The sequence below is a fragment of the Myiozetetes cayanensis genome, unplaced genomic scaffold (assembly GCF_022539395.1).
Source record: "Myiozetetes cayanensis isolate MyiCay16 unplaced genomic scaffold, myiCay2020 scf2-11, whole genome shotgun sequence".
Classification (NCBI taxonomy): domain Eukaryota; kingdom Metazoa; phylum Chordata; class Aves; order Passeriformes; family Tyrannidae; genus Myiozetetes; species Myiozetetes cayanensis.
The window spans coordinates 6,625,400-6,636,694 of NW_026087411.1; the positions used below are offsets into that span (position 1 = coordinate 6,625,400).

The window sequence follows — 11,295 nt, forward strand, 5'->3', positions numbered from 1 at the left end:
TGCAGATGGTGGGGTTACGGATGGAGCAGATGGGGGGATTGCAGACTGGGAGATGCAGATGGAGGGCATGGGGGAAGATGCTGATGGGGTAGATGGGAGATGCAGATGGAGGGATGCAGATGGGACCAGATGCAGATGGGGCAGATGCAGAAAGCCCCTGCCCACTCCTCCACAGAGGTGCAGGGGAAGGAGGAACAGCTGCATGACTTTCCACCTTTTGGGAAACAGTCCCAAGCCCCTCTTTTCCCGCTGTAGTTTTTATATCATAGCATACCAGGGGTTTGGTGCATCTAAAGCACACCCCAAACAACCCCAAATCCAAATGGTAATGTTGCCTGGTGTTTCCCATTTGTTAAGCCCAGTGTCAGCCCCTTGGAGTGGATGGAAAGGCTCCTTCATGGGGCTGGGCATGTAGCATAAACATCATCTTTGCTCAGTTCCTTTGCTGAGGGTGATATTCACCCCGAGCAAAAGGCCAGCACATGACCAGTGCACCACTTTAGTCCCACTTAAGCACTATTTTTAGGGTGTAAGTGGGGGAGGAGGCCGACAGGGAGGGAGCATAGCAAAGGCAGGTGCTGGTCCTATGTGCAGGGTTGGATTTTCACCCCTGCTGCCTACCAAATTGCAGACTACAATAAATAGGGAAATACTCAGTTTGCCACTTTGCAGAGCACGTCGCACACAGGGGTCTTTAGTCCTTGGCGAGTAAAATATCTCCTTGTTTTCAGATGTATCTATTACTGCTTTTGTTGCAGTAAACAGATTAAATGAGAAAAGGTCAAGATGCAATTTGAATCTGTGTAAGAACATAACAAATACTTTTCTGAGTAATCAGATATAGTAAATACAAGTACTTATTTACTTGTAAATGTTAAAACATTCACAAATTATCCTCTCGACTTCAGAAATACGAACTTAACCATCAGATTGCGGAGAAAATTTACTTTTCTTCTCTATGTGATTCAAGAATATGTATACAGATGTTATTTAAACACTGTTTTGTTAATGGGAATACATATGAAAGCAGGAAAAAATGGGAATAAGAAATAATATATTTCAGGTTTAACAAATACATACTGTTTGATGTTCCAGAGTAATATAGGACAGTAGGTGTTTTCAACATAAGAATCATCCCCCTCCAAAAAAAACCCCACAAAACACCAAGAGAACTATTTAAAAAAGTATCTTACTGGGTGAATTGTTGTATCGTTTGAGCAGTTCAGAATGTGTGCGGTAAATTAGCTGTTCTAAATGTACCATGTGCTGGATTTTTCAAGCAGATTTTTACATTTATGTTTTCACTAAGTCTTAGCTAATTGTTATGCCTTTCACCTTGAATGCCAATTGTAATAATAATATTACATCTGCAGTCTATTTCTCTGTTCTTAAATTACAGCAATCAGGAATACTCACTAGGTAAAATCCCGTATAGTTACTCATAAGAAAATATTGAAATCAGATGAAAAAATGTTTAGCTTGCATATTGCCTTAGACAGCCCTGGAGTGCTGCCAGGCAGTCAAGGTATTATTAGAAAAGCTGAGCAAATAGCTTACAGGGAGAAGAGTTGTGAATGTAGAGCCATCAGGTACCGTTGGATCACCGGATTTTAGGCTGTTGTTTTTTTTTTTTTTTTTAGTTCAGTAAAGGCATTTAAAAATACAGCACAGCAGTTTACACATGCTGGGTTTGGTTTTGGCACGTGGATGTAAGGAGTAAATGGTAGAGTTTTGGCATGACACATGGGTGTTTTTCCAAAGGGGTCAGGTGCTCAGAGAAGGCGAGAAAAGAGTTTTCTTGGAAAAATACTCCCCTTGGCCTCCAGGTCTTCAGATGGAGCAGAGGATGGAGAGCTGACAGACCCTGGGTTTCTTGCTGAGTCCAGCCTTGTCAGTCTCCACACACCCCAAACTGCCCCAAAACAGGGGTCATCCCATTCAGGAGAACCAAGGAAAAATGTTTCTGGCAGCCCCTGGATTCAGGCTGGGGAAACCAGCAAAGGAAACACCATTTACTTCAAAATCAAATGTTGAATCTTTTTGCACCAGCTAACAGACTAATTATTGGCACCCTGAGCACTGAGAGAAAAAAACAAAACTGATGTTATTTTATTCACATAGGTGCTTTTTTGAGAAGAAGAAAGGTTAGTTCCCACTGCAGAGCATCATACAAACAGGATTTACCTGCCAATAGTATTGACTAACAAAAGGTGCTTGGTGCTTGAGAATCTAATATACAGCCAAAAAATCTCCTCTTTTCCCTCTTCTGGGGCAGTTTTGTACCTGAAAAAGTTTTTTTTTTAGTTGGTGCAGTCATGTTCTGTAACAAATGCGATGTCATGTGTCAGAGAAATTAGATGAAACAGCCCATGCAAACATTTGGCACTTGCTCTTTTCTCCCCTCCCGCTCTAGCTTTGCCATACAGGATCAGGAGAGGGCTCAGAATGCTTTGTTTGCTACTTTTTATTTACAAATACTGAGGTTCAGCTGTGCACCGTCTCAAAAGAAGGGTTTGGCTTTAAAAAATGCCCATCTAGGACACTATTGTAACATGGAAATGCTGCGTTGCAGGCAGGAGGAGGGCTTTGCACTGTCTCTGTAAATAGAGGTCTCTCTGGTTTCTTTTTAGTGTGAGATACCTGAGATATATATATATATATAAAAATAAAATTGAAACTATATGCTCTCAATATATGGGGAAAAAAAAAAGACAGAAGGGAAGAGTAATGGTTTGTCATTGCTTTGCAAGTCAGGCTTTGGCCTATTCTTGTCGTAGTTATCTGAAGTGTGTTTACATATAGTTTGCCTTTCTGGTATTTTGGGCTTGCACAGACCTGATCTCCACCTATTTTGTGTCAACAGACGCTGAGATTGGTGTAGAGTGGTTAACCATCACGAACTGAAACACCAACACGTGGAGAGGGGTGCCCTCAGAGACCCTCTCTCACACTTAAATCAGACTCTTGCCCTGGGCTGCACCTGCATAAAACAAACTGCCTGCTTCAAAACTCAGCCTGAAACAGTAAAAATGGGGCAAATGTTTCCTACTTCCTGGTTAAAACCAATTTTGTCTTCTCAGAAACGAAACAGAGCCAGAGGGGCAGGGCGAGGACGTGCTTTCGAGGGCGTGTGTTTTGCCCTGCCTGCCCTGGAACGATTTTGGTGTAAATGATGCATGGATGGCTACACCAGCCTTAGCGCCAAGCAGGCTTCTGCCTTTAATTTGACTTTTCAAAAAGAAAAGAAACGGCAGCAGATGCTGAAAAAATATTCCTTCCACAGTTCTTCAATGAAATCTAGGTCATGTAACAGTTTCACGGGTTATTTTTCTTTTTTTTTTTTCCTCTGCCCAGGCACTGTAGTCCTTGTGGCTTTTTTGGCTAAGGATAAAGTGTGATACCAATAGCTGCTTTTGAATTCAGATTTATCCCAGAGACGTCCAACCTCTCACCTGGTTTATAAAGGTGGTTTGTACCATCTGGGGGCTGATCTCTAAGCTTTCTGCGTCCCATGGTCTCACAAATTCTTTTAATCTTTGACATTCCTCTGACCTCCCTCTGTGTGTTTTGTTGGTGGTGTTTTCTGACGGTGTCTTTTCTTCTACCCTGAATAAAACACTGTCAGGAGTAGGATTATAAGCAAAATGAATTACTTCACTTAATGGGAAATTATGTTTAGATAAAGTAGATTACAAAGTAGGCTATTAGTAGTGGTTAGAAAACAATGTTTTGAAGTAGGATGTCTTGGGGCAGGGAGAGTTTGTTCAGAAGTGTGGGGTTGTTTTTCAGGTTGGCTGTGACTCAGAGTTGTATGTTTTGTGGCTTCTGGGGAAAAAAAAAAAAAAAAGAATTCAAACCAGTTTTTCAGGTGCCCACATCACACAAAATACATCAATGTTCTTGTATTTGTTGTCTTGGTTGTGGTGGGGAGGGCACAACCACAGGAATCAAGGCTTCCCTCAACATCCCAAATCACTGTCTCGGGGTATTGCTCAGAGCCTGTTTCATGTGCAAACACTGGTCCAATACAGGGGTGTATTGTATTTTCTCTTTGGGGGGCCCAGGGGTGTTTTCCCCCAGAGACACTTGCCAAGGCTTTTGGTTTGGCCACCCTGGGCTTGCTTCTCCTTGTGCTACAGGCTGGAGTGCTACACCTGTAGGGTGACAGGGTATGGAATTATTTTGTACTCCTTCAGTGGCCTTCTGGAGATGAGGAGATCCATCCAGGAGTCCATCCATTTCTCACACCCTTCAGTGAGCGGGAACACATTTAAACCAGCAGCCAGATGTGGGAGTAGCCTTTCTTCTTTCACTTGGGCTGGAGGACCAGGCACTGCTTCCAGCTCCCATGCTGTATGCGTGATGAGTAGGAATGAACAGGGAAAGAGCTGCTTGGACAAGGCTCCCAAACTGACGTATGGAAAAAACCTTGGACCTCAAGGAGGACCCCCAGTGTTTATAACACTTGTGGGACATGAGAAAGCTGAGATATCATGCAGGCACCTCTCATGAGCACTACCTTCCCTTAAATAAGAGGTTATGCTGAATTGACAATGGACATGGAATTGCTGGAATAGAGAGGAGTGTTTTCAAAGAAATAGCCAGTATTTTGCTATCAGTTCTCACCTGTTCCCAGTGTAAATCCCTGCCATTGAGTGGGGCTCAGGTTGTTGGTTTGAAGTGATCTGTCGAAGAATAGCTGCTGGGTTGCACTGTTGGCGAGCACCAGATCAGGACCCGAACTACAGAGTCCAGACAAGCTCTCCTAAAGGACCACGTGGAAAGCTGTCTTTCAGACCCTCCTCAGAGCTTTGAGGAAACACTGAGCTGGGAGATGTGCATCTCAGCCTGGACTGCTCTCAAAGCTCATAGAGAGCCTGCACACCCTCTGTTATGGGTGTTTTTGTGCGAGGCAAGGTTTTGCCTGGTGGCGTGTTGTGTGCCCAGCCACAGTGCTGTCCTGGGTGGGAGTTAGAGCAGCCCTAGTGCTGCTCTACTAGATGAATCCTTGCCATATTCCTTAAAGGCTAATTGTGGCACATGGAGATCAGCAGAGTACAGCTGCGCTGGGATTTAGGAGCAGGGAAGAGACGGGAGGTCAGCTCCACTGGCGCTCTGCCATATAAAGATTTCCCCTTACATCATCTGGCTGCCGAGGGCGAGTTTACATCTGCCTTGCACCCCGAGGGAATTGCGGTGTCAGGGAATGAGGTTGCTGAGAGTTCTCCCCAGCACAGCCGAGACCTGCAGCGCGGCTGGTGCTCTGACTCCCTGGCATCAGCGGGGAGACGTCTGAACGCTGGGCCTGGATTTTCACCGGAAACGTTCCATGTTGGCAAAGCTTTTCAGGGTAGGATATGGGAGTGAGAGGGGAGGAGGAGAAGAAGGAGAGCATACCAGAAGGGCCAACAGCAGCTCACCTGTGATGTAGAAAGGCACAGGAGATGGGTAGAGCAGGGAGATGTGTCTCCAGGGAGCCCTTCCCCAGGCACGTTGGCTCTTCACTCCTCTGCAGCAAGTCCCTTCCTTAATTTTCATTCAGAACTAGCCAAATAAATACAAATAGGCTTTAGCCCCATTCTGCTGGGGAACAAGGAAAATTTTGCAAGACAGGATTGTTTCCTGCCCAGCTTTCTCCTGGAAAGCCTCACTGAGCAGCCACAGCCATGAGCCCTGCAGAGACATGGGACTAGGGCAGCATTTTGGCCAAGGGAGGAGCAGGGCCAGGAGCTTGCGGGTCCCAGCTTGATGGAAAGCCACCAGCTGTCCCTTCTGCATCCAGAACACAAACCACCACCAGGCTTGCTCCTACCCCAAGGCGGCCACCATGTCTACGTGTTTTCCCATAGGGCTGGTAGTGACAGGACAAGGGGGAATGGCTTTAAGAGGGTTGGGTGTAGATTAGATATTAGGAAGCGGTGAGGCACAGGAACAGGTTGATCGGAGAAGTTTTGGATGCCCCATCCCTGGAAACGTTCAAGGCCAGATTGGATGCGGCTTGGAGCAATGTGTAAGGAAAGGTGTCCCTGCCCATGGCAAGGAGGGGTTGGAACTAGATAATCTCTGTGGTCCCTTCCTACTCAAACCATTCTAGGACCTTATAATCCTATGGTGGTGGGGTGCTCCCCCAAATAGAGTCTTTTTATTTGGAGGCAAGATGTGTCTAGCAGTGATTTGAGAAGAAAGCCTGGTATGGAGCAAGATGGGAAGGCTCCCAAGCTTAAAGGCTCGGGAGAAGAGAAGGTGGCCAAAGGTAGAACTGGTGCGTGCTGGGCCGGCCAAAATGTAGGGCATAGCCGGCTCTCTTACAAGGAGCACATACCTGATCTCATCTCTCTGCTTTCTATTTTTGCCCTCGATATGCTCACTGCATTAGCAGACTTGGCTTGGGAGGGATTCGATAGCACGCTCCTGCTCTAAAGCAACTTTTCTGAATGCACAACATGAATCCTCCATTGGTGGGGTCACATAGTAATGCTTGAAGTCAGAAGCTATTTTTAAAACTAAATTGCAGAACCACACATGGCTTTCATTAGTGCTTTACATCAAATTTGTCAGCTAATTAGTGGTTTTTCATCGCTAGTTTTTTGCATAGTATTTTATTTATTCACTTTTCAATATTGTCTTGCGACAAACACCTCAACCCTATATATGGTCCCTGGCTCTGGTGCTGCCAGCAGAGGAGGGAGGAAGAGGAGAGCTTGCAGGAGACCTTTCTGATCCTCCTGATGGATGGGCTCTCTGTGTTCGGAGTGTATTCCAATATTACGTGTCTGGAGTGGGCGGTTTGCAGGCCGTGTACTCTCTTCCCTCCCTACCTCCATTTAGTGTTGTAAATGATGTATTGCAGTCCTGAACTGTCTTCGGTTCGGAGGAGGAGGAGAAACCAAGAAAAGTTGCCAAACATGACTTCATAAGGTTTGACTTTAAATTGAAAAAAGTTTCTTGAGTGTCTCGGATTTTTTTTTTTTCTTTACAAATAAAGGGAGTACAGAGAGCATGGATTGCTAATGACTGCTAGTTATGGGTCATTAAGCTCACTAACTGACTTCGAGATCAGAACTTTCTAATAACAGCAGTAAGCACTCTTTTAACATTTATTTCTCATTTTAGGGATGGGGAGATGTGATTACCATTTGAAAGTCTGCAGTTATTTTTTTCTGTTCATAATTACAGAGGCAGCTTGTTATTTTCAAGGCTGATTTTAAAACATTTGAAAGTATTCAGTGAAATAATTTCTATGATGTTTTATTTTTTTTTCCTTTTCTTTAACTGACTCCTTTAAAAAGCTCTGGAAAACAAACACAGAGGGAAAAAATGAAAATATGTTAAAATAAGGAATAAAGCAGTTACTGAAGTGTAATAATCTCGGTTTATAGCACACTTTCCATTTAAATTGGTTTTATTAGAGATAAACCTGTTAAGCGTTGAGGAATTAAGTGCTGAATAGAGAAGGTTGTTTCACTGCTGTATAAATGAAGGATCCCAGTATGCAGAAAAGAGTGCAACTTGGTTTTACAAGTGAATTATTTGCCAGTTTGAAGGGCTCTGGTTGCTTGGGCATCTGTTATAAAAATGATGATTTGCTTGTTGTCAAGAGGGATACTGTTTTTTTCAGAGGGGCAAGAGAGGTTTTAGCGCTGGGGTTTGTAGGTACTTTGGGTTTTCTCATTCTCCTTACTCCTGGTTTTCTAGAAGGAGCTCAAGGAGAAAATGAGGCAGAGAGATTTTTGGGAACCTCTTTGCACTGCTAGTGAGACACAGACTTCTGTCATGTAGTGCTTTTGGGACAATATTGAGAGGGAGCAACCTGGGACTTCAAGTAGCAAAAGTCAGTAATGGTGTGAAACTCTCCTCATTTGGGAGGGCTAGGGGCAGAGAAAAATTCAATAGACCGCGAAGGCTCAGCATCATCTTTCAGACAGCTGGTCCTGGAAAATTTCATTGAAAGACTGCAAATTGGAAGTCCCCACAATCGCTCTGTCGATTCTTGAGCAAAGGTGACTTTGGAAATTTGTGACAGCAGAGGAAGGTCTTGTTTTATTCACTCAACAGACGTGAAATACAAGGGGAAGGGAGAAAGAACAGATCTGTGTGGAAAATGTCACTTGGGCTGTAACCTGAGCCTTAGCGAGCTGTGCCTTTCGGAGGGTTTGGTGACCCTCTGAAAATCCTTGCTCTCTGGCTGCTATTATTGTAGCCAATTTCCAACTAAAATAAGTCTTTTGTCATCACCAGCCATGCAGCCTCTTGCTGAGAAGAAACAAAACTTGTGCGTGGCGGCGAGGGCGGCCAAGCTGAAGGTCAGAGTGCAGAGGCAGATTGTTGCATCCCCGGGGCTGGGGCTGGAGCTCACCCGTGGGACCGGCGATGCACCAACAGGGGAGTCTGCCAGTGACCTCTGGAGACAGACCCCAGGCGAGAAGCCTAAGAGAAAACATCCTAGTAAAAATGCAAATGGGAGAAAAGAGAGTTTCCTCCTCCTCCTCCTCCTCTTTAGGCTTATGAAGGTGGAGTTGCTGGGTTTTTTCTTGCTTTTTGGGACGCGGCAGAAAGCACGATCCCATGTGTACAAATAGGACAAGGAAAACTTAACTTGAAAAAAAATAGTCGAATACCTTAAACTCCTGTGTTTGCCCAACTGTTCAAATGTTTTCTCCGTGCCAGATCCTTCCCCTTGCAAAACAAAAAAGGAAAAAAAAAAAAAAAAAAAAAACCTGAAAGAAAGCAGCCCAAATCACTTTGAAAAGTTCTTAACTCTCCTTGGGCTGGAAGGTGGGTACGACTTGTACACTGAGGGATCTTGTGTTGTCTATGCCACTATTGATCCTACTCTTCTGAGGCAGAAAACCCAAAACAAAAAAAAAATCTTCTTCATCAGAGCAAAGGTACCAGTGCATAGAGCCACTGGTATGGGGAAAAATACTTTATACAAGTCTTTGAGCCTGACTGGGTCTTTACACACGAGTAAGGTTATATGTCTGTCTTAAGTTTTATTCTGAATTGTATTTTGATAATACTCCATTTCAGTAGCATTTAGTATGCAAATATGTTTTTTAGGTTCTGATTCCTCTGAACATTTAAAAGTTAGAGTGGCTTAGGGGTTGTTTTCTTGAGATAGATGAATATGAACATTTGGGAAAAGCAGAGATTTTTCCTGTTAGCTCTTCTATTCCATCATTTGTGCCGATGTTAACATCAGCCTGGCACCTTGGAAATTCAAAGAGTGATCAAAAGATCCTGACCCTTTTCTCAAAGCAAAAAAACCCACAAAACAACACAGAGTATGAAGAAATTAACCTCATGTCCATATATTTCTGCAGCAACAGCTAATTCGCAGTTTTGCTTGCAAAGAGTTCTCAAATGTGATTTATAAACATAGCAGCACTGCATTGTGCTCTCTCAGGGCAAACCACATTAATAGTTTTAATCTGATGGGTTCTTAGGAATTCCAGGTTTAGGATGCAGGAAGAAACTTGAAAGTGAATACTTTCTTCTTTCTTTTTTCTTTTTTTTTCTTTTTTTTTCTTTTTTTTTTTTAATGCATAGTGATTTGGAGTCTACTATAATGCAAAGTAAAGCGTTGTGTTACAAAGGCAGGGAGGATGGGACAGAAGGTTAAAGGGCATCCTGGAAACAAACAGCTGGACCAGTTTATTTAAACAGATACAAGGATGGGGAGCTGACCTCCGTTTGACTTCTAGTGGGAGGAGCGAGAATGTCATTTTATTACTTTGCCCAGAAGGAAAATGTTCTTGCGTCTGAATTCCCCCCGAAGACATCCAAACACTGGGCTGTTTGGCAGAATTGCTACTTATAGAAAATACTTACATGAATGCGTAGGAAGAAGATAACTGTTAAGCACCTGTGTGTAAAATGTTCTTAAATCAGATACCCCAAGTGATAGCATGGGGCAAACGGGTGAGGATATGTTTTACCATAGGCATGTCTTGTGGATAATTATTGGCAAACTCTAGAATATATAGTTTATTCTGGTATATTAGTGTGTAAACTATGTATAGTATAGTTTATTATCTTGAGATCCCCCTCCCTTCTTCTTAAAAGTGTTTGTTGTTCGGAGGAGAAGGAGGAAAAGGTCCTGAAGTTGGGGGTGCATGCTTGATGTTGCTCAGCATTTCTTTGGGGTAAAAGCTGTTGAAAAATGAAGGTTTCAGTGACCAGTCACTCTCATGGCTACCAAAAATCCTCCCCTTGCTTCCACAGTACCAGGTCCAGGGAATGTGGCAGGAGAAGGATGGAGTAAACACAGCAAGAACCTTGTCAGACTTGCAGAAAGAAATGGCTGAGGCACTAGGGTTCTGTGTTGTTGTTTTACTTCAGAGAGTTACTGTGAAAATTGCTTTCTGCAAATGCAGATTACAGATATTAAACAATTTTCTAATTGGTCATGGAGCTAAGACAGCTAATGGGGGAAAAAAAGCAGATTTCTTTTAATTGCTTATTTCACATGGTGTTTGTGCTACACCTGTGCTTATAATGAGAAAGGAGAATTAGTCTAACCTTCTGCTCACATGATTCTAATTTTCATGGTTTGTACAAGATAATGATAAACTGATTTGCAACACTGTTTGCTGGCATTGAGGGGGGTGTTTATTGGAAGTGTGTAGAAAAATTGATCCAATACTGTTGCTGGCAAAACATGATCTGGTTCAGGTGTAAGGTTTCCAGATTGGCACCCAGATTTGGTGCCTTTGAGCCCGTTTCCTCAAGATCAGGGATTTGATAAGGACTCAATATCTCGATTTGTTTTTGCGGGATTTTGGGTAATGGGTGTCAGTGGGGAATAGGAGATAGGAGGAGCCCGAAGTCGCTGCGCTGGTCTTTGATGAGGGCAAAAGAAACAGCATGGGGCAGTGGTTTGCTATTCTTCTCCCCTCTGGTGTAGGGGAATGGGTGGGCAGAGCTGATTCCCGCAGAAAGATCCTGGTGGCTTTATCTCAGTGGTAGGAGAGCTCCTGCTAAGCCACCTCAAGCAAAGGCAATGAAAACAAGTATCAAGTATTCCTTTGTGAACTTTCCCATCCCATTTACAAGTGTGGTGTGGTTAAGCCCATGCTCACGCTTCTTCCTTTACTAGTAAATATTGTGGCGTACGCATTTTTATTATTCTTTTTGTCTCTCATAAAGAATGCAAAGTCTGGTTATGCAACTTGGCTGTGATCAAATCTCTGTGGAGATTTTTTTCCAAATGGATTTTAACTAAACTTTTTGATGAGTGAAATCTCAAGAGAGGTTCTTCAAATGCTTCTTCATTCAGACGGGTTCCCAGCCATG

General features: G+C 43.5%; 1 protein-coding gene across 4 annotated transcripts in view; it reads left to right on the forward strand.

Moving 5' to 3' along the window:
- Positions 1-11,295, forward strand: part of MEIS1 (Meis homeobox 1) — a 108,860-nt gene that overhangs the window by 90,629 nt on the left and 6,936 nt on the right. The window lies entirely within an intron of this gene.